Source organism: Marmota flaviventris, chromosome 5, assembly GCF_047511675.1.
Source record: "Marmota flaviventris isolate mMarFla1 chromosome 5, mMarFla1.hap1, whole genome shotgun sequence".
NCBI classification, from domain to species: Eukaryota; Metazoa; Chordata; class Mammalia; order Rodentia; family Sciuridae; genus Marmota; species Marmota flaviventris.
The window spans coordinates 73,666,346-73,687,042 of record NC_092502.1 but is presented as its reverse complement, the minus strand read 5'-3'; the positions used below and the strand labels follow the sequence as shown (position 1 = coordinate 73,687,042).

The following is a 20,697-nucleotide window of genomic DNA, read 5'->3' as shown; positions in this document are numbered from 1 at the left end:
TTTGACTCTGGTCCATCTTCTCTGAACCCTGAAGACCAGGATTCGGCCTTCACAATAGCAGGAACCTCATCTGACTCATTTGGCCCTGTATTCCAGCACTTAAACAATTTGAATCTATAGTAGGTGATCAGTAAATATTGAATAAATGAGTAAATTACATAAAATATTTGTCTTCATAAGCAGAGTAAAACATCTTTCAAGAAAAAAAAAAGTAAGTTTAAAATGGAAAGACAAGTGAAACAGAGACAAAACATTCAGTAACTGTTTCCTTCCTTTATAGATATCCTTTGGTATACATACATGGGTTATTCTTCACATAGCAAAGTTGAATAACTCATTCCAATATGTTTACAGCTTGCTGCTAGAGCTCAGTCTCTAAAGGATAAAAAAGTTTCTTGCTGAGAGTCAGCCAGATGGCTCAGGATGCGGCTCTGAAGTCCATTCTGATTGTCCAATGTTTCTTTTGATAAATAACATGATTGCACTGCCTGGAAAAGTAATTCCTTCTATCAGAAGATGCTGGCAACAAAGTCATTCTGGATCATAAAAAAATGTCAAAGGAAATGATAATCGTGTCAGCAAACTCAATCAGTAGGATGAGATCAGCTTTTATTGGGTTCTTTGGATAACCAGACAGCACATATCATACTCCGTGAATTAAATCTGTCCAAGCCCAAACACCCAATTTCATACAGCACACCACATGTCTTTCTGGTACACTCAAGACATTTTCCTAATTAGTAGAAATTAAGAGCATATGGTGGGAGGGAGGGATGAGCAGGCACCAGGAGTTTGAGGTACTTATGGGGCAATCCAGGGGAAGATAGACAGTAGCAGATATAAAAGGCTAAAGATAGTAATGGCCTAAATCATAGCTAACATGTATTAAACACTTGCTAGGCACTGCACTAAGAGCTTACCCTGTGTGACTTCACTTGACTCTTATAACAAACCTCTGATACATTTCTACTTTAATCCTCATTTTACAGATAAGGGAAAAGAGGCTTAGAGAGATTAAGTAACTTGTTTGTAAGTAACAAATGATAGAATTAGAATCTGAGCCAATGTCTTTCTGAATCCAAAGTCTACACCCTCAATACCCACATGCCCTCTCATCCAGAATGGAATCTCCTCTTTCTCAACCTCCCCTCACAGCCAAACTTCTTATGGTGGCCACTATTTTCTCTCCTTCAAATTCAGTTAAATTGGTCGCTTTGCATCTCCACCATTCCACTGGTCCTGCTCATACTGAGAGCTACTGAGTGTACCTATGAGGATGTTTGGGGCTGCAACTGGCAAAATACCCAACAGAAAAGGGACAATATAAAAGGTTTTTTTTTTTTATTTTATTTTTTCCTTCAAATAACAGGAAAGCCCAAAGCTATGCAGACCCAGGAATTGTTCATTAGCTCAGTAACATTATCAGGGATCCAGACTTTTTTCTATCTTGGGCCTACCCCCTTCAGCCTATTGGCTTTTATCCTCCAACCTATTGCCCCATTATTAAAAGACAGCTGCGCTTCTTCCTGCAACTGCACTTAAAGTGATGAAAGTAATACTGCTCACATAGTTTTTCTTTTTGTCAGGCAAGAAATCAGTCCTATTTCCCCTTATGCCTCATTGAAAGTATGTTTTAGGACCATCACTACCTGCCCTGGAAAGCAAATGTCTAACATTCTTATTGTCTTAGTTGTGGGAGTCAGGGTCTAGGATCCAGCATTATTAAAGAGGAAGGGTCACTGGGTAAGCAAAAACAGCCTCTGCCACCTCCCTGGTAATTCAGAGATCTTTTGGACCCTTGGTATACTTTTCATGTGGGAGAAAAGTCTTATTGTCCAGTTTCCTAATTTCCTAAACTCTTTCTATATCCTGGCTTTTTGCCTGTTTTGCCTCCTACCTCTGTCTCCTTCTCAGTACCCCCACCCCAATACCTCTTCATCACCAGTGAGATGAGAACACTGGACTCATTCAGGGATCACAAAATCAAGTGCATCCAAGGATCAGGCTAAAATAATAGAGATGTGAAAATGGACATAAGAGAGAGGGAGTTTTAGGGAGTGTGGTAAAGTGGAGACTGCATGCCATTTAAAAACATTTAAATTCACATTTTAAAAACACTGGGCTAAGGAAACTCATCTGTAGGTCAGATGTATCCTGTGAACATTCACTTTGCAATATCCAAATGATCCCCAGTACTTCAATTTTAATATTTTTGCATTAATTTTTCCAAAGTATGTTAAGTGTTCACAGGAGCCCATCAATTCTCAGACCACAGTAGTAATGGGCCACTCACAACTTAGAGAACCAAAACTTGCTAAGTAATAATAGAGGGGATACTGAACAGAGGACAGTGGCAGGGACATTCTGGCTCATGACAGATCTGTAACTATGAAGTCAGTCAGTTCACAGGAAGGTATGGATATGGAACCTTCGTTTTCACAGAAGTAAAACCTTTCTTCATCCAACACACCTTTACAAACAATTAAAATATATGATTGGAAGATCACAGGGAAATGTCTACTGAAAATCATCCTAAATAATCCCATCTGAAATTCTGTAGTTAAAGATTCATTCCTTTATTTTGACTTGTATTTTAAGAGTCTTGTTACAATGTAAACACCTATGGACAGACTCACATTTGTATCAGCTAACACCTCAACATGGTCAAGGGCAATAAATGGGGAGAGAAGAAGAGGAAAAGAAGGAATAAAATATATTAAAACCTGCATTGAACTTGGCTCTAATCTCCACTCACCCCATCCCCCTCACACACACACGCACATTCATACTCAAGATTTTTATATGCCACCCCCCTTGAGAATAACTTCATAAATTCCAGGAAATCAAAATGGGAAATTTCTATTTTATAATTTAGACTACATATTGAAAATGGGATGTTTTTACGTACAAATTCACACTTTCATTTTCATTTGAAAATTTGGAAGACTTGGAAACACTAAGTCTAGATTTCCTCATGTACTAATTAGAGCTCCGTAGCGGCTTCCCCTGTTAGATGAAGCATGCATGCTGTGTTTGCCACAGTCCTTACCCCAAGAGGTATTGTTGTGCTTATCACTGACAGGAAAATCAGTTACCATGTATCATTGAATTTGTATTAAAGCTTTTCCAGTTGAGAAATATTTCTTATAATTATGACCCTAAGAGCGGCAAACTAAAATAGTAAGTAGGATGTTTCCAACATTTGGACAAAAGCATATGGTGGAGATCTCTGGTGTTTACCAACAGCCATGTTTTTTTCTTCTGTGTTAACCTTACATTTCTCAGCCTTTTAGGATTTAGACCAATGGAATATGAGGGAAAAAAAATGACAAGATAACATAGGTTAAAAGTGCTTAAAAAAATAGATATACCTTCTTCATACTTTCTCCCCTAGCCAAATGCAAAATGTTCAGTGGAGGGCTAGTGGAACTAAAACCGAAAGCAAGCTTGATCCCTAAATAACAGCATGGAGCAGTTTTTCATCACTGTAACCAAAATATCTGATAAGAACAGATTAGAGGAGGAAGGACTTATTCTGGCTTATGGTTTCAGCATTTTCAATGGTCTGCCAGTTCCATTGCCCTGGACTGAGACAGAACTCCATGGTGGAAGGGTGGGGCAAAGGAAAGCTGCTCAGCTCATGGCAACTGGGAAGGCAGGGGGTGGGAGGAGGAGAGAGAGATGAAGGGGATAAACCCTCCCAAGACATGCCCCCGTGACTGAATTCCTCCAACTGGTTCCCACCTTCTCATAGTCCATTCAGCCATCAATGGGTTAATCTACTGATAAGGTCAGAGCTCTCATGATTCAATCACTTTCCAAAAGGCCCACCTCTGAATGCATGAGACTTTGGAGGACACTCCAGATACAAACCCAACAGCCCTTAACCCATTCAGCTATGTAACATGAGCATACAACATATAATATTAAGCCAATGAGATTTGAGAGTAGTTTTAATATAGCAGTCTTCCTTGACATAAAAAAAATTCATCTTTCCAGAAGTGAAAAATGTCCTACAATTTCAATAACCAACAAATTCTATCCCCTACTGCTTCATTAGTTTACAAGACCCATCAGATCTCTGTAGGTATCTCAACCCAAAAGAAGATACAGTATGGATGAAGAAAAATGGGTCCTAACAATGGCAACTCAAGCAAGATTTGTTGGGGGAGCCAAGACTGTTGGAAATGGGATTCATGATGTCTGCCTGAGAAGGGAGGGATGGACAAAGACAGAAGGCTATTCCATAGTTGTTCCCAGGACTAACCCTGGATTATTCCTTGTATTCTCCTCCTGTGCTCAGTTACCCCTTCCTCTCACGTATGCATACTTTCTCCTGTATGTTAACCTATGCATATCATTTGCACTCTACGCTTCTTGATCATGAATATTCTTGAAAGTTTCACATCCTCAGTTAACATGTAATAAGGAATTTAAGACTTATGGCATAGCCACTAGAAATGATAATGCCACCCTAGCTTCCTCAGCTAAAGGCAACCTGTATTGGGGAGAAAATGATGACTTCTTGAGAAGGAATTTTAATTGGTTTGAATTAGTTTTTTGGGTTTTGGGGTTTGGGGGGGGGAGGGAATACAGACTCACTCAGGCTAAGTCAAGGAAAGGAAAAAAAAAAACAGACCACATGGGGATCTAAGAACAGAAAAGAGCAAACTCCACAAAGAAAGGAGTTGCATTAGGGGAATCTCCAGTGATCTCAGAAGAAAAATTCTGTACATGATACAGGCAATAGCTATATCATGAAAGGAGCCAAATTACTCTCTATATATCTCTCTGTTTCTCTTGACACAGGTTTTGTAGTTCTCCTGCCTTAAAAATTGGCTTCCTCATTATCTACTCTGTAACTTATTTTTTTCTACCTGAGGACTTGCACTTATTCTTTTTTTCTTCTTTATAACTTCTATTTGCTCATTACTCCTCCCAAGTCCTATTCTTATCTCATGACATTTATTCTGTGTAATTTTAACTTCCAATCAACTGCACCTCCAGCTCCCACCAGCCCAGTCAAGTATGGACAGGTGCAGGCAGCGATTCATCATACTGAAAATGGTTACCTGGAACCTAGCAGCTGGTCTTCACAGTACTGGAACGGTCATATGAATATAACACTTACCAAGTTGTTAAATCATAATGGATAAGCTTCACAGATCTGTGGCCTGATGTTTTCTCAAGTTTAGGTAGAGTTTGTATGAAGAAGTAAGGCAGGATGTATGCATCTTTGGCAAGAATTCACAAAAGCTAAATATGTAATTATACACAGTGGTCCCTAGCAGGTATAAGATCCGAAATAAATTTCATTGTACACTCTTCCCACCTCAATCTTCCAACTCTACCAACTCTACCAACCACACATACATCCAGTAATATTTAAAATAAAGGTAACTTCACATTTTTTTTATAAAGTATAAATTCAGATAGGAAATTTCAAACATTACACAAAATCAAGTCTCTCTGACTTCCTAACCCAGGCTCCTGATCACCTTCCCTAAAGGTAATAACTATGCTTCTATGATTTTTATATAAATGAATTTATATTTAAATAAGCAAATGTGGCTATAAAGGTGAAATAAGGAAGAAAAGAAATCCTGCCAACTTTCCTTAGGCAATTGTGGGAGATTGATACATCGAAACAATGGGTTCCTATTCTTCCCCTAGAGAGTCTAATGAGTCTCACTGTCCAGCTAAAAACCTCAAGGGAAATTCTACAACAAAGAAAAACTAAGCATATACAACATTCCAGTGAAGGCTTTTTGTACAAAGTCAGGTAGAATATATTGGGCTTCCCTTAAAACATGTGAATTGATGGATTAAAACTAACTGGTGCCTCTTTTTAAAAATATTTTTTGTTTTTGTTTTTTAGTTGTAAATGGACACACAATTTTATTTTATTTATTATTCTATGTGGTGCTAAGAATCAAACCCAGTGACTCACATGTGCAAGGTGCTCTACCACTGAGTTACAACACTAGCTCATAACTGGTGACTCTTTTAAAGAAAGACCAGAATTTATGCTAATAAACATCAGCAAAAACTAAATTTACTTAATGCTTATTTAATGCGTATTAAATAAGACTCATGCAAGAGGAAAAATCTGTCCATTAAGTATGGGATTAATAGATTCCCAGTCTGATAAATCAAAATCTCACCTGGACCTTTTGTTGTGCTATAATTATATTTCATTCTGTGCAATATACAAATATATACATATATATTTCTTTCTTCAAATACTAAATGTTGAAGGTTGTCAAAATGAATTTTCGTTGAAATCTCATAAAAGGCAATAGCTCTTCCTCTCTGATCCCATAACAAAACAAAGCAAAACAAACAAAACTCTGCCATTATTAACAAACATATAAAATCTCTGTGAGAACCCTAAGTTTCTTGCCACCTAACAGTCATCTCTCTTACCCTGAGTCAGGTAATACACTTTTGTTTGCTTCCCCTACATTCAATTCCCACTTCAGCAGAAATGTCCTATATTACCCCATAAGAGAAAGTTAATCTCTTGCCTAAGAATATCAAAGACATCATTAGCCCTATAGAAGCTGACTCCCTGCCACTTCTTAATGATGATCTAGAGCACAGTTCACAAACTACAGCTCAGAGATAAAATCTGATTGCTTCTTTACATGAATAACATTTTACTGGAAGACAGCTTCACTCAATTTTTTATTGTATTGTCTGTGGCTGATTTGATGCTACCGTGGCAGTATTGAGTAATTGCAACAGAAACTGTATTGCCCATAAAGCCATCTGACCCTGTATAGAAAGTTTGTTGACACCAGATCCAGAAGTTGGGTAGCAAAATGTATAATGTACATAAGACTTCACAGAATGTGGCCTTAATATAAGAATATTTACTTACATCAGTGTTTACAGCTAGCAGCAGCTATAAGTAACCTCATAGGATAGCATCCAAAAAATAAATAGAAATGGCAAAAGATACCTTTTTCTTAGGAAATTATTTTTTTATCATGAAAATTTTCCCAGAAATCCTTGGTAGAAATTCTCAGATTGGGTTACCTTGGACCAATCACAAACATAACTGAGATTGCCATAATGTGGTTAGAGCCATGGTTATCTTGCATATTAAAATTGTCTGCAGAGGGTGGGGTTGTGGCTCAGTGGTAGAGCACTTGTTTAGCACAAGTGAGGCACTGAGTTCAATTCTCAGCACTGCATATTAATAAATTAAAATAAAGGTCCACTGACAACTAAAAAAATAATTTTTAAAAATTGTCTGTAGAGTAACCAGCAAATTAAAAAACACCAATCTCTGTGCCCCATCTCAAACTAATTATGTCAGAATCTCTCAGGGGAAACACTACTATCAGGAAACAAGTGAATCTCAAAAGATTCCAATAGATAACTAAGAATGAGAACCACTGGTTATAGTAATCATGGTTCATTTCTTGGCACTGAGCAAGTTTCCACAAGAAATAGCAGGGTTTATTGTCTAGAAAGCAGATTGCTTGTCACAATTGTCTACGTAAGATGACTTCAATATTTTGGATAGATGGTGGAACTTAGGAAAAAGAGACTTTGAGACAGAGTCCACACAGAATCCTCTATGAATGGGGGAAGGAAGCACCCAAAAGTTTATGAGTAACAACTCCAAAAATGTAAAGGGTTATGACTTCAATGGGGGATCAACATGCATGTGAAGACCACAGGAGATGAGGGCATCAAAGGAGTTAATAAATAAATAAAAGTAATTTGTTCAATATTGGGCATAATTAAGAGAAAGTATCTATGTTATTTCAAGACCAAAGTGTCTAAAAAGACCTGTAAGTCTAGAGTTCAGAAAAGAGGTAAACCAAGTTCCTGGCAGGAAGACTATTGGGAATTTCCTCAGGAAACAGGCTTAAACTGGAAATGGCTTGGAAAAAACATATTTACAGGGATGATAGAAATCATGAACCAGAGTGAGATTGTTCTGTGAGATGTGTGAAATACAAAAAAAAAAAAAAAAAAAAAGGTTACATCTGGAACTCTGGTATGACAAACATAAATCTGCTGCCAATTGTTAATAGATTGCAGATGTATAGATTTATTCTGAACTCCTTTGCTAAAGATAATAAAAATTTAAATGTTTTACCAACATACTTTAAGCTCTGATGTTAAAATTAAATCATACTGATTTCAGTTAATATGAACAATAAAATAATCAGGACAAGTCCAAGTCTTTCAATTCCAAATTCCTTGGATTGAGTCACCAGTTAATCCAAACTCTGATTTGCATGTGACTGGTAACTACAAAATCTGAGTGACCTTTTGGTCTCCAATGAAACACCCTGGGAAAATTCTTTTCCCTCCACTCATTCAAAACAGTAACAGCTCTACAATACTTAAGATCCTTTGTCAAGGGAATTCAATTAGCATCAGCCTAGGGTCACCTCAGGACTTCTTTAACTTTTTCATCCTGAGAATCCCTCTGGGTTTTCCATGACTCATATCAACTGTCCACAAAAAATAAAAATAAAAAATAGTAAGTTCACATTTCATCTTACAGATTCCAAGGTAGCTCTGATTTCCCACTGAGTACCAAATTCAAAAAACAAAATTGTTTTTGGTACCCATGATTTAATCCAGGGGGCACTTTACCACTGAACCACATCACCAGCTTTTTTTTGTAATATATTTTATTTAGAGACAGAGTCTCACTAATTTGCTTAGGGACTTGCTAAGTTGCTGGGACAGGCTTTGAACTCACCATCCTCCTGCCTCAGCCTCTGTAGTCCCTGGGATTACAGGCATATGCCAATGCACCCAGCACAAATCATTTAAAAAAAAAAAAAAAAAAACTACAAGTGTAGCAAAGTTTATCAGAAGGGAAAGTAGAGGGGGAAAAGACACTCAAGAGAGAGTGGGTTCTCTCAGAGAAAAAGTGACAATGTATCCCCTATGTTTCCAGTTTTATTGAGAGTCTTAGCAAAGTTTCTAGAGAATCATTCCCAGGTACAACCTCTCAACTTTTGACTGACAGTAGGACTGTATCACATTTTTAGTCCCTACTGCATGTGGTCTTACCCACAGGTACCCAAGTGAAACCCATAGGGGGTAAATTTTACTATTATAAAGACATGTTAAAGATCTAAAGGCAATTAAAAACTGGAACAAGACAGGGATTCTCTCTTTTGCCACTTCTATTCAACATAGTCCTGGAAACTCTAGCTAGAACAATTAGACAAAAGAAATTAAAGGGATACGAATGGAAAATAAAAACTTAAACTATCACTATTTCCCAATGACATGATTCTATATTTAAAAGATCCAAAAAACTCCACCAGAAAACTTCTAGAACTAATAAATGAATTCAGCAAAGTATCAGGACATAAAATCAATAGCCATAAATCAAATATATTTCTATACATCAGTGAGGAATCCTCTAAAAGAAAAATTAGGAAAACTCTCTCATTCACAATAGCCTCCAAAAAAATAAATAAATAAAATACTTGGGAATCAACCTAATAAAAGAGGTAAAAGGTCTCTACAATGAAAACTACAGAACACTAAAGAAAGAAATTGAAGAAGACCTTAGAAGATGGAAAGATCTCCCATGCTCTTGGATAGGCAGAATTAATATTATCAAAATGGCCATACTATCAAAACTGTTATACAGATTTAATGCAATTCTAATTAAAATCCCAATGACATTCTTCATAGAAATAGAAAAGTTAATCATGAAATTTATTTGAAAAAAATATAGAGACCCAAAATAGCCAAAGCAATCCTCAGCAAGAAGAGTGAAACAGGAAGCATCACAATACCAGACTTTCAACTATACTTCAGAGCCATATTAACAAAAATGGCATGACACTGGCATCAAAATAGACACATAGATCAATGGTACAGAATAGAAGACACAGAGAAAAATCCACATAAACGCATTTATCTCATACTAAACAAAGGTGCCAAAAACACATATTGGAGAAAAGATAGCTTCTTCAACATATGGTGCTGGGAAAACTGGAAATCCATAAGTAGTAAAATGAAATTAAACACCTTATCTCTCACCATGCACAAAATTCAACTCAAAGTGGATCAAAAACAGGCACTAAAACAGAGACCTTGTACCTAATAGAAGAAAAAGTAGGCCCAGATCTTCACCATGTTCACTTAAGAACTGATTTCCTTAACCAGACTTCTAAAGCACAAGAAGTAAAATCAAGAATCAATAAATGGGATGGATTCAAACTAAAAAGCTTCTTCTCAGCAAAGGAAACAATCAATAATGTGAAGAGAGAGACTACGGGATGGGAGAAAATCTTTATCACATGCACCTCAGATATAGCATTTCTCAAGGACATATACAGAACTCAAAAAAACTTAACACCAAACGGGGGGGGCGGGGGGGGGAATAACTCAGTCAATAAATAGGCTAAGGAACTGAACTTGACACTTCACAGAAGAAGAAATACAATCAATCAACAAATGTATGAAAAAATGTTCATCATCTCTAGCAATTAGAGAAATGCGAATCAAAATTACTCTCAGATTTTATCTCAGCCCAGTCAGAATGGCAATTATCAAAAATACAAGCAATAATAAGTGTTGACAAGGAAGTGGGGAAAATGGTCCACTCATACATTGCTGGTGGAACTGCAAATTAGTGCAAACACTCTGGAAAGCAGTATGGAGACTCCTCAGAAAACTTGGAATGGAACCACCATTTGACCCAGCTATTCTACTCCTCGGTTTATACCTAAAGGACTTAAAATCAACATACAGTGACACAGCCACATCAATGTTATAGCAGCTCAATTCACAATAGCTAAGATACAGAATGAACCTAGATACTCTTCAACAGATGAATGGATAAAAAAAAGTGGTATATATACATAATGGGATATTGCTCAGCCTTAAAGAAGAATGGAATTACAGCATTTGCAGATGGAGCCAGAGAATATCATGCTAAGTGAAATAAGCCAAACTCAAAAAAACCAAAGGCTGAATGTTTTCTCTGATAAGCTGATGCTGATCCATACGGGGTGGGGGGGTGTAGGAACTTTGGATTGGGCAGAGGGGAGTGAGGGGAGGGGAGGGGGTTTGGGGGTGGGAAGAATAATGGAATGAGATGAACATTATTACCCTATATACATGTGTGATTACATAATCAATTGATGTGACTCTGTGCCCTGTACAGCCAGAGGAATGAGAAATTGTGCTCGATTTGTGTATAATGTGTCAAAATGCATTCTACTGTCACATATCATGAATTAGAACAAATTTTAAAAATCTAAAGGCAACTGTGGGTCACCTTGGCTTGACATGACTGGTTCTAATTGGAACTTGCTTTTCTACAGATTTTATGGTCAGTGAGCTTTGTTTTAATTAAAATAGTTCTATAGATAACAGGTTGTTTGCTGAGGAATGTAACATATCCTATTGACTTAAACCAAAATGGCCTTAGGAAAATTGCTTTTGAGATGAAAGCACATTGTGGGGGGAGAGGGGCAGCATAGTAGGACTAGTCTATAGAATTATCCCTTTAACTTCATGTTCCTACAGCTCATTTCTATCAGCTACCTTCTATTTTCTCCCTCAAGGACTGGAGACCTTGAAATCTTTTAGGGAAGTGGTCATCAGGTCTCGTCAACTCTTTCTGTTGGAAAGTGTTGTCAGTATAGGGAACATCTTGCTTTCTGTTGTCAGGGCACAGGCAGTTACATGTATTTAGCATAGGATGAGCTAGAGGGTCATGATAAATGTCAGGAGGAAGAAGAGATCTTGGTCTAAGGTTTCATGGTGGTAGTTGGTGGGTGACTGGATGAGGAATATACAGGGCAGGGACCATGCTAAGACAACAACAAACAAGAGAGCAGAGTGGTATTCCTTTGCAATCGTCACTAAAGCAATCAGCAGCTTTTTTGACTAGTTTTCAGTCTCTGAAAACTAAGAAGACAGTAACTCACTGAAGCTTAAGGTGGGGTCCAACATGGCACTGATTTGTGAGTGAAGGTCATTTAAGGCTTTAAAAACATTAGCAAAGTTGTCAGGAATATAGACACAACATTAAGTTTTTATAATGGCACAGGTGTCCCCTTAAACTGCAGTTAATTATCTAACACCATCTGATTGTGTAAAATAGCTTTTCTCATTAATGCTACCTCTGTATTGAGTCGAGAGATCCCTTTAGCTGTGTCATTTAGGGCTCTCTTGGTAACACCAGTTAGGGCTTTCAAGTGCCACATTACATCTTCCAAACTAATCTGAGGGACAAATATTGAGGCTATATTATTATACTAGCGAAAAATATATTTACTTCCTCTAGCCACATCCTAGAGTTACCACCCAGTTAATCCATTCAAGTGGGTTAACCTACTAATTAGGTTACAGTTCTCAGAATCTAATCATCTCACCTCTGAGCATTCTCACATTATCTCACACATGAGATTTTGGGGGACATCACATATCCAAACCATAACAGACAATGAGAGACAAAATATTGGCTATTTAAACTGATTTTCAATCCAGTGGGGATTAGGCTCTTTTTAGGTGAAATTTTACTGAAACCATTGTAGATTCACATGCAATTGCAAAACATTATACAAAGTGATCCCTTGCACAATTTACCTTGTGCCTCCCAGTGATTATATTTTGTAAAGCTACAGTATATCACAACTGGGGTATTGCTATCAATATAATCCTCCATCTTATTCTGATTCTACCTGTTTTATTTATACTCATTTGTGTGCTTTTGTTTTTTAGTTCTATACAATTTTACCACCTGTCCAGTTTCACATATACAGCACCACAGCCAAGATGTTAAACAGTTCTATCACTACAAGTGTGATTTTCATGTCCTTTTATAACCATACCTACCCCATTCCCCTAATCTCTGGTAACCACTGTCATCCATTTCCAACATTTTGTCATTTCAAAAATATTATGTAAATGGATTCATACAATTTTTAAACTCAGGGATTTGCTTTTTTCTTACCATAAAACTCTGGAAATTCATCTAAGTATTGCATTTATCAATAGTTTGTCCCTTTTTAACGCTGAGTAGCATTCTACTGTATACACCTACCACAGTTCATTCAACCATTCACCTGTTGAAGGATATCTCAGCCAATTCCAGCCTTAAATTATTTCATTGTGTATAGTTTTTAGTGTGAGCATGCATTTTTGTTTTTCTGGAATAAATTCCCAAGAGAACAACTGCTGGGTCACATGGTAGTCAAATGTTTAGCTTCTTTTAAAGACTTTATTTCAAACTTTTCCAGAACATCTGTACCATTGTACATTTTCATACAACACACGGGTGATTAAGTTTCTCAGTATTCTCACCAGCAGTTGATGTTGCTGCAAGTTTTTACTTTAGCCATCCTAATGGATATGTAGTATCATGTGATTAGTTTTATAAAGGAAGGCTATAAAAGATTGCTTTGGGAGTCAGGGAAGAGAGAGACTAAGTCCACAGAACAACAGGGTGGCTGTTGGAGCAAGAGAGACAAAGTTTGTAAAACATTCATAAATGAGGTTAGAGTTGACATGAGGTTTTAAGAATTGAGTAGATCTTCAGAAACTAGAGAGAAGGGAAGGGTACATCTGGCATAGTAAATAAAATATTCAAAATCAAGAGAATATGCAAGAGTATGAAGAATGGCAAGAAGAGTACAGCAAGCCCCTGTACAGGAAAAGAGAAAGGAATCAATGCAGATGCAAGAAGCCTTTCATGTGTCATGTCAGAAATTTCAACTGTGTACTGTAACTAAGAGTAACCCTCAGCTCTGAGGAAGACAATGTCAGGACCATATCCAATCAGTTTCCTCTTGCTGCTGATTATATCTACATTGTCTTCTATAGCTGTCCCTTCCTTTCATTTCTCACTGCCATGCTCCTACCACAGAGATATTCACTTCCTACAATTTACAGTATGTTCTCTCTCTCTCTCTCTCTCTCTCTCTCTCTCTCCCTCCCTCTTTCTTTCTTTCTTTTTCCTGTACTCGGGATTGAATCCAGGGGTGCTTTACCACTGAGCCATATCTCCAGCCTTTTTTATTTTTTTATTTTAAGACAGGGTGTCACTAAGTTGCTTAGTCCTTGCTAAGTTGCTGAGGCCGGCTTTGAACTTGCAATACTTCTGCCTCAGTCTCCTGAGCTGCTGGGATTACAAAAGTGCACCACTGCGCCTGATCATTTTATCTATTTTTAAAAGAAAAATTACAGCATAATACATTGTTATTTGTTGGAGGCAAATTGCCAGACATCTATGAAATCCATGGGGAAAAAAATCAAAGTTTATATAACAGTTGGAAAGAATTTATGAAAAATAGATTCCTGAGTCGCTGAGATTACAGGCTCATGCCACCACACCTGGCTGCAGTGTGTTAATTCTCAAAAATCTTCACTGGTTGTCCTCCCTTTGCAGAACTAAGTCTGAACTCTTCACAGCCCTTGAAAAGAGAGGTGCTGTGACCTTCCCACTTGCCTTTAGGAAAATGAGTTCCACATTTATAGAACTGATTTCTATTCCTCATTTGGGTGGTGCTTTCTCCAACTTCTAAGCTAGAAATGTTTTCCTTCACCTTCTTAGCCTGCAGAAACTTTCCTGATTGTTAAAGACTCAGGCTCAATGTCACTTCTCTTTGTGAATCACACTGATGCCATTAATGTTATACTGGTCCTCTTATGGTAGCCCCATCATCATTTTGTTCGTATCACCACTGAAGTATCTACTTCAACCTGCCTTGGTTGCAGTTACCCTAATATTTCTCCTCAAATAGACTGTAATCTATTTGATTCTAATCTTGACAATAGGATGTAAAGCAGAAACTTTAATAGTTTAAACTTTAAACAGTTGTCTGTTTATTTTTTAATCAGTGCACTTATGTGCCAAGGATTTGGCTATATCCTGGGGAAGGTCCATAAACCCTCAGATTATAGAATCTAAAAAGGGAATGTAATATGTTGAAAATAATTGTATGAAGCAGAATATGGTTTGTTGCCAAAAATACAAAGAAAGAACTGTATTTCCTCCATATTCATCTCAAATGTGACTCTACATCTAACTTTATTCCATTTGAGTTTCTCTAGAAACAGTTTCCAACAATAAAAAGAAACAAAAAAAGTGCAAAAAGCCATGTTTATCAAAAATGTGCCAGTCTATTTTAAATTTTTGGTCTTCACTTCTTTTTACTTAACTGTAGTGTAAACTTGCTGTTTTCTCATAAATATTTAAACATGATAAAGTATTCAAAACTGTTTCTACACAATAGAGTCATGATAAAAAGAACAAAGGAGGAACTATTACTATAGTTTTGAAAACTCTTCTAACATCTGCAGACATCAAATCTACCTCAGATAAATTTATACAGATGCAGAAAGAGAGCTCTCCATCAATAATGCTGCCAGTTCCAGACACTGCCCAAACACCAGGTCACAAATGACAACACTACCATTGAGGTCTAAGTGACCATTTATTATCTCCAAGATGTACCCACACTAGTTTTTAATGGCTCTTATTTAACAACACTAAAAAACATAATCAGAAACCTTAGAACAAACGTATATAGGACACAATGAAAAAAAGCATATCCTTTGGTATGAGACTATTCTATTTCTTTAGTATACTGGTGGTACTTAATGTGTCTTCAAGTTAGAAAAAAAGAGAAAGGAAAATATGTCAAACTGACCTACTGACATGTTTAAAATAAATATCACAAATATGCAAAACTTAAATTAGAATTACTAGGGTATCTTCTTTCCCAGACATACAATCATTAGTTGCTGATCACTAGAACCATCTTTGGACTTCTCACATAAGCTAAGTTTTCATTTGTTTTTATTTCCTCAAGTCAATCAAATATTCATAGTTTCAAAAGAAATTCAGAAATATAAAGGTCATGGTTTTTATTAACTCTTAAAATTATAGTCAGTATCTCAAATGCATTCTTTGATAGGCCTTTTATCAGTTTTAAATCACATCTGCAAGAGGTACCTGGCACTATAATCAAAATTTCTCTCTAACTTATTGGACCTGAAAGGAATATATTAGAAATCCCAACACACATTTAATTGAACACATGGAGATTTCCTTGAAACAAAATTTTACTTTGATCATCTTTTCTGATAAAATTATTTAATTATTAGGTATCTCAAAGAAAATGAATTACAATATCTTCAAAGGAAAAGTCTGCCAGCTATATCATACCTGCACATATTAATGCTTCAGAGGCTCAGTGTAGCCATGTGAAGGTGATGGTTACTAATAAAATTGATGTTTAAAAATGTTTGGTTTTCTTGGGTTTTTTTTTTCCTTTTTCTTTAATATTAAAGAGATTCTGAAGAAATTTTAAGAAGAGGCTACAGGAAGGGAACAAAGAAACACATTGGAGAGAACAGTCACAGAGGGTGGAAAAAAAAGAGCCAGGGCAGAAAACTGCAACCAAAGTCTTTGACGGATCTATTTCATCACATGAAAATGTAATAAACAAATTCAAACAGGAAAGGAGAGAGCCTTGAAAAGTCTGCCATTGTTTCCAAAACAAAAACAAACAAATAATGCTAATACAAACTCTTCCCATCTGATTAGCATTTGGAATTTACATTGTATTTTTGCCCACACACATTTCCTTTTCTAATAATCAAAGAGTTTAAAAAAAAATAACTTAGTTCTATTCATTTGGTTTATCACTGCAGCATTCAACTATAAGAATGGCATACCTTCTCTTGGTGGCTCTATGCACAGAATCTGCCTTCATTCTTTGTCTAAATATGCAAACAGAGTAGTGAAGCTCATCCTCCACAGCATGAATGAGGTCTGCTAAGACTGTGTGGTTCCAACAAAATTAGAGATTTTGATTTCCTGTGTGTAACTGACCCTGCTGCTCAGAGCCATATTGAATATTGTACCCTAGGGGTTGCTGCTCTATTTCAAGTGACTGCAGTCAGTGTAAAATGTTCTTTTTTTTTTTTTTTTTTTTTTTGGTACCGTGGACTGAATTCAGGGGCACTTGGTCACTGAACCACATCCCCAGTCCTATTTTGTATTTTATTTAGAGACAGGGTCTCACTGAGTTGCCTAGTGCCTCACTTTTGCTGAGATTGGATTTGAACTTGTGATCCTCCTGCTTCGGCTGCTGGGATTACAAGCGTGTGCCACCACATCCAGCAAGATGTTCTCTTAATGATAAACTCAATAGGACTAAAGGCAACGCTAGGGCCTTCTCTGTAAATAAGACAAATCTGTAAACTATCATTGGAAAAATCACATAATAAATTCTACTTGAATGGAACAGCTACAATTTAACTGCAAAATTCTTCCCAAGCTCTTCATCCCACTTCTAAAATTTGAGCCTTCCAACAATGATTGGCAGGTCAGAAATGAAAGATAACAGTTACTAATAGGATTGAGTTTCCCAAAATATTTTACATCTCTTGTTAGTTTGTCATCTAAGACATGTTTAGTCTGAAATGAAACCAGAGTCATGAATATGATTATTGTGGCCTGAATTCTGGCCACATGAGGCTCATAAGGGCTCTGATGGAGCACAATGAGTCAGCCTGGTGGCCTAGAACAAGGGGGAATGAGTCCTAGCTGGTCTCATGTCCAAACTAATGGAGTTGAGTGGTCAGTGACTGTGAACCAAGCCAACTATCTTCAAAATGAGAAGCATTTTAGAAGACAGATTCCCAGACCACCTGCTGGATCTGAAATACACATTTCTTGGAATAGGGCCCATAGGTTTGCAGTTTTCAGATTCTTCACAGGTAATGAGTATAATCATCTAGATTTGAACCAAAGAACGGAACTCGAATTAATACTAGTGAGTATGAGGAGCGAGGGAAAAGAGTCCTCAATCTCCTCACAGATGGAAAAAACTGACTTAAACTCCTCCACATCCCACATTTCCACCTAGAAGTCTAACTACAATTTCACTCTTATTCTTTTCTCACTTATATCTTTGATCGACTGATTTTTTTCCCCTCTGAAAAATTTCACAATTTTCTCTTAATCCTTAAAGACTGGAAGTCTCACATGGATACAGCTAGATAAAGGCAGCTTTTTAAAAATTATTTATTTATTTTAATTAGGTATATATGACAGCAGAATACATTTTGATTCACTTTACACAATTGCAGCACAACTTTTCATTTCTCTGACTGTACACCATGTAGTCGCACCATATGTGCAATCATACGTGTACCTAGGGTAATAATGTCCATCTCATTCCACCATCTTTCCTGCCCTCATACCCCCTTCCCTCCTCCCCCTCCCCTTTGCCCAATCAAAGTTCCTCCATTTTTCCCATGCCCTACCCCCATTATGGATCAGCATCAACTTATCAGAGAGAACATTTGGCCTTTGGTTTCTTAGGATTGGCTTACTTTGCTTAGCATGATATTCTCCAACTCCATACATTTACCTACAAATACCATAATTTTATTCTCTTTTAGTGCTGATTAATATTCCATTGGTGTGTGTGTGTGTGTGTGTGTGTGTATCACAATTTCTTTATGCATTCATCTATTGAAGGATATCTAGGTTACTTCCATATTTTAGCTATTATGGATTGAGCTGCTATGAACATTGATGTGGTTGCATTACTCTAGTATCTTGTTTTTTTTAATCTTATTTGTTACATATGACATCAGAATGCATTTCAATTCATATTACACATATAGAGCATAATTGTTCATGTCTCTGATTGTACACAGAGTCAAGTCACACCGTTTGTGTCTTCATACATGTACTTAGGGTAATCATGTGTTTTCAAGTCCTTTGGTATGGACGGAGGAGTGGGATAGCTGGGTCAAATGCTAGTTCCATTCCAAGTGTTCTAAGAAATCTCCATAATAAAGGAAGGCTTTAATCTGAAAACTAAACCCTTCTGCTCAAGGGAAATTTCTATTATCTTCTTTTCATCTGTTCCATTTTCTATGTTCATGTTCTCTTTTTCTGGGACTCCTATCAGGTGGGTACTGAACATCACAGATTAATATGCTTGTGTTTTAATTTTTCATTATATTTTTACCATCATTTTCTTTCTTCTTACAGGTTTTGGGATATTTTATTACAGAGACTAGCAATTCAGCCTGCAGCAATATTCACTCTGCTTTTTACCCTTGCATTTATATTATTTCTGATTTGCCAATCAAATGTTTAACTTCAAGAACCAATTTTGTGTTCTCCAGTCACACATTTTCATAGGAACCTTCCCTCCTCCTTCTCCTCCTTTTTTCTCCTCCCTTTTCTTCTTTCCTTTCTTTTGGATAATAGCCACTTGACTCACTCTAAAGATTTTTTTTTTGGTGGAGAGGTCAGTACTGGGGATTGAAGCCAGGGGTGCTTAACCACTGAGCAACATCCCCAGTCCGTTTCTTATGTTTTATTTAGAGACAGGGTCTTGCTGAGTTGCTAAGTGCCTTGCTAAATTGTTAAGGCTGGCTTTGAAATTGCAATCCTCCTGCCTCAGGCTCCCTTGGCGCTGGGATTACAGGGTTGTGCCACCATGCCAGGCAACTCTAAAGATTTTTAAGAAGCATCTTTAGTTAAATTTTCATTTGTTCCTTGAGTGCTTTCTTTTATAACCTTGACCAGTGGTTCTGTTATTTCATCTTGATCCTTCCATTGGTTTTCATCAACTATCTGCTGATACAGGATTTCAATTTGTAACTGCTATGATACCAGGTCTCATCTTCAATGAAAAAATGACTTGTGTTCTACCCAAATGATTAAGATGGCTTAATATACAGTGTCCTTTAAGGTCCAGGACCATGAAGTGAAATGGAGACTAGGAGCTGACCCCCTCTCCCTCTTGCCAATTTAAGATGTTTAGGCTAAGTATGGTGGCACATGCCTCTAATTCCAACTATTCAAGTGGACCACAAATTCAATGCCAGCCTGGGCAACTTAGTGAGACCCTGTCTGAAAATAAAAAATAAAACGTGTTGGGAATATAGCCCAGATGGATAGCTTGAAAGCCAGATCCTGGGCTCAGTCCTCAATACCACACACTCACAAAGATCTGCTTCAGCAGAGAAGCATGTCAGGGTTTTAACCTCCTGGCAAGTAACCTGACCCTATTATTTTTTTTTTCATGCCTGTATCTCAAGTCACTGAATAATCTGCTCTCTAACTTGCTGGAACCCCTAAAAGATGTGTTTTAATAACACTTCTCAAGCTTATCTTCACATTGAGTTCCCATCTTCCCAGGGAGAAGACTAAGGAATTACTCATAAGTCATAAGCCCATTCCATGTGTTCACTGTAACATTAATCATTAGCATGCATGTCACCCAACTGTGAGGTAAGCTTAACACTAAGGAGGTTGAAATATCCTTATTTTTTTCCCAATTTACCTCTCAGGTGTAAATGAGGTACAAAATTTGACCTGTGACATGCATTCAATGTGATATTGAAGTGATAGGGGATTCCCCTTTCTATGTGGTAAAAAGTATGAAAGAAGAAAAACAAACAACATTTAGGGTAAAGAGTAAGTTGTCCAGATGCTCAGAAAAACAAACTATAAAGTTAACCTGTTGGCCAAAGGCTAACAAAGCAAGATAAATTCATTCTAAAAATCAGGAAATTAGAATACAGCTATATAGACATGCCAAAAATCAGATTATTCATTTCACTGTTAATTTACAGACATTTTCAAATCTGTAGGCTCCCCAGAAATATTAATTAATGACAAATAATCATTAAACTAAGAAAACCTGAAGAAAG

At 36.9% G+C, this 20,697-nt stretch overlaps 1 long non-coding RNA gene across 1 annotated transcript in view; it reads right to left on the bottom strand.

The window, feature by feature from the left end:
- Positions 1 to 16,773, bottom strand: part of LOC139705696 (uncharacterized) — a 101,349-nt gene extending 84,576 nt beyond the window's left edge. Inside the window, exon 1 of the long non-coding RNA XR_011707506.1 lies at positions 16,690 to 16,773. This is a non-coding gene — a long non-coding RNA (uncharacterized lncRNA). The remainder of the gene's footprint in view (positions 1 to 16,689) is intronic.
- Between the last annotated feature and the right edge of the window lie 3,924 nt (positions 16,774 to 20,697).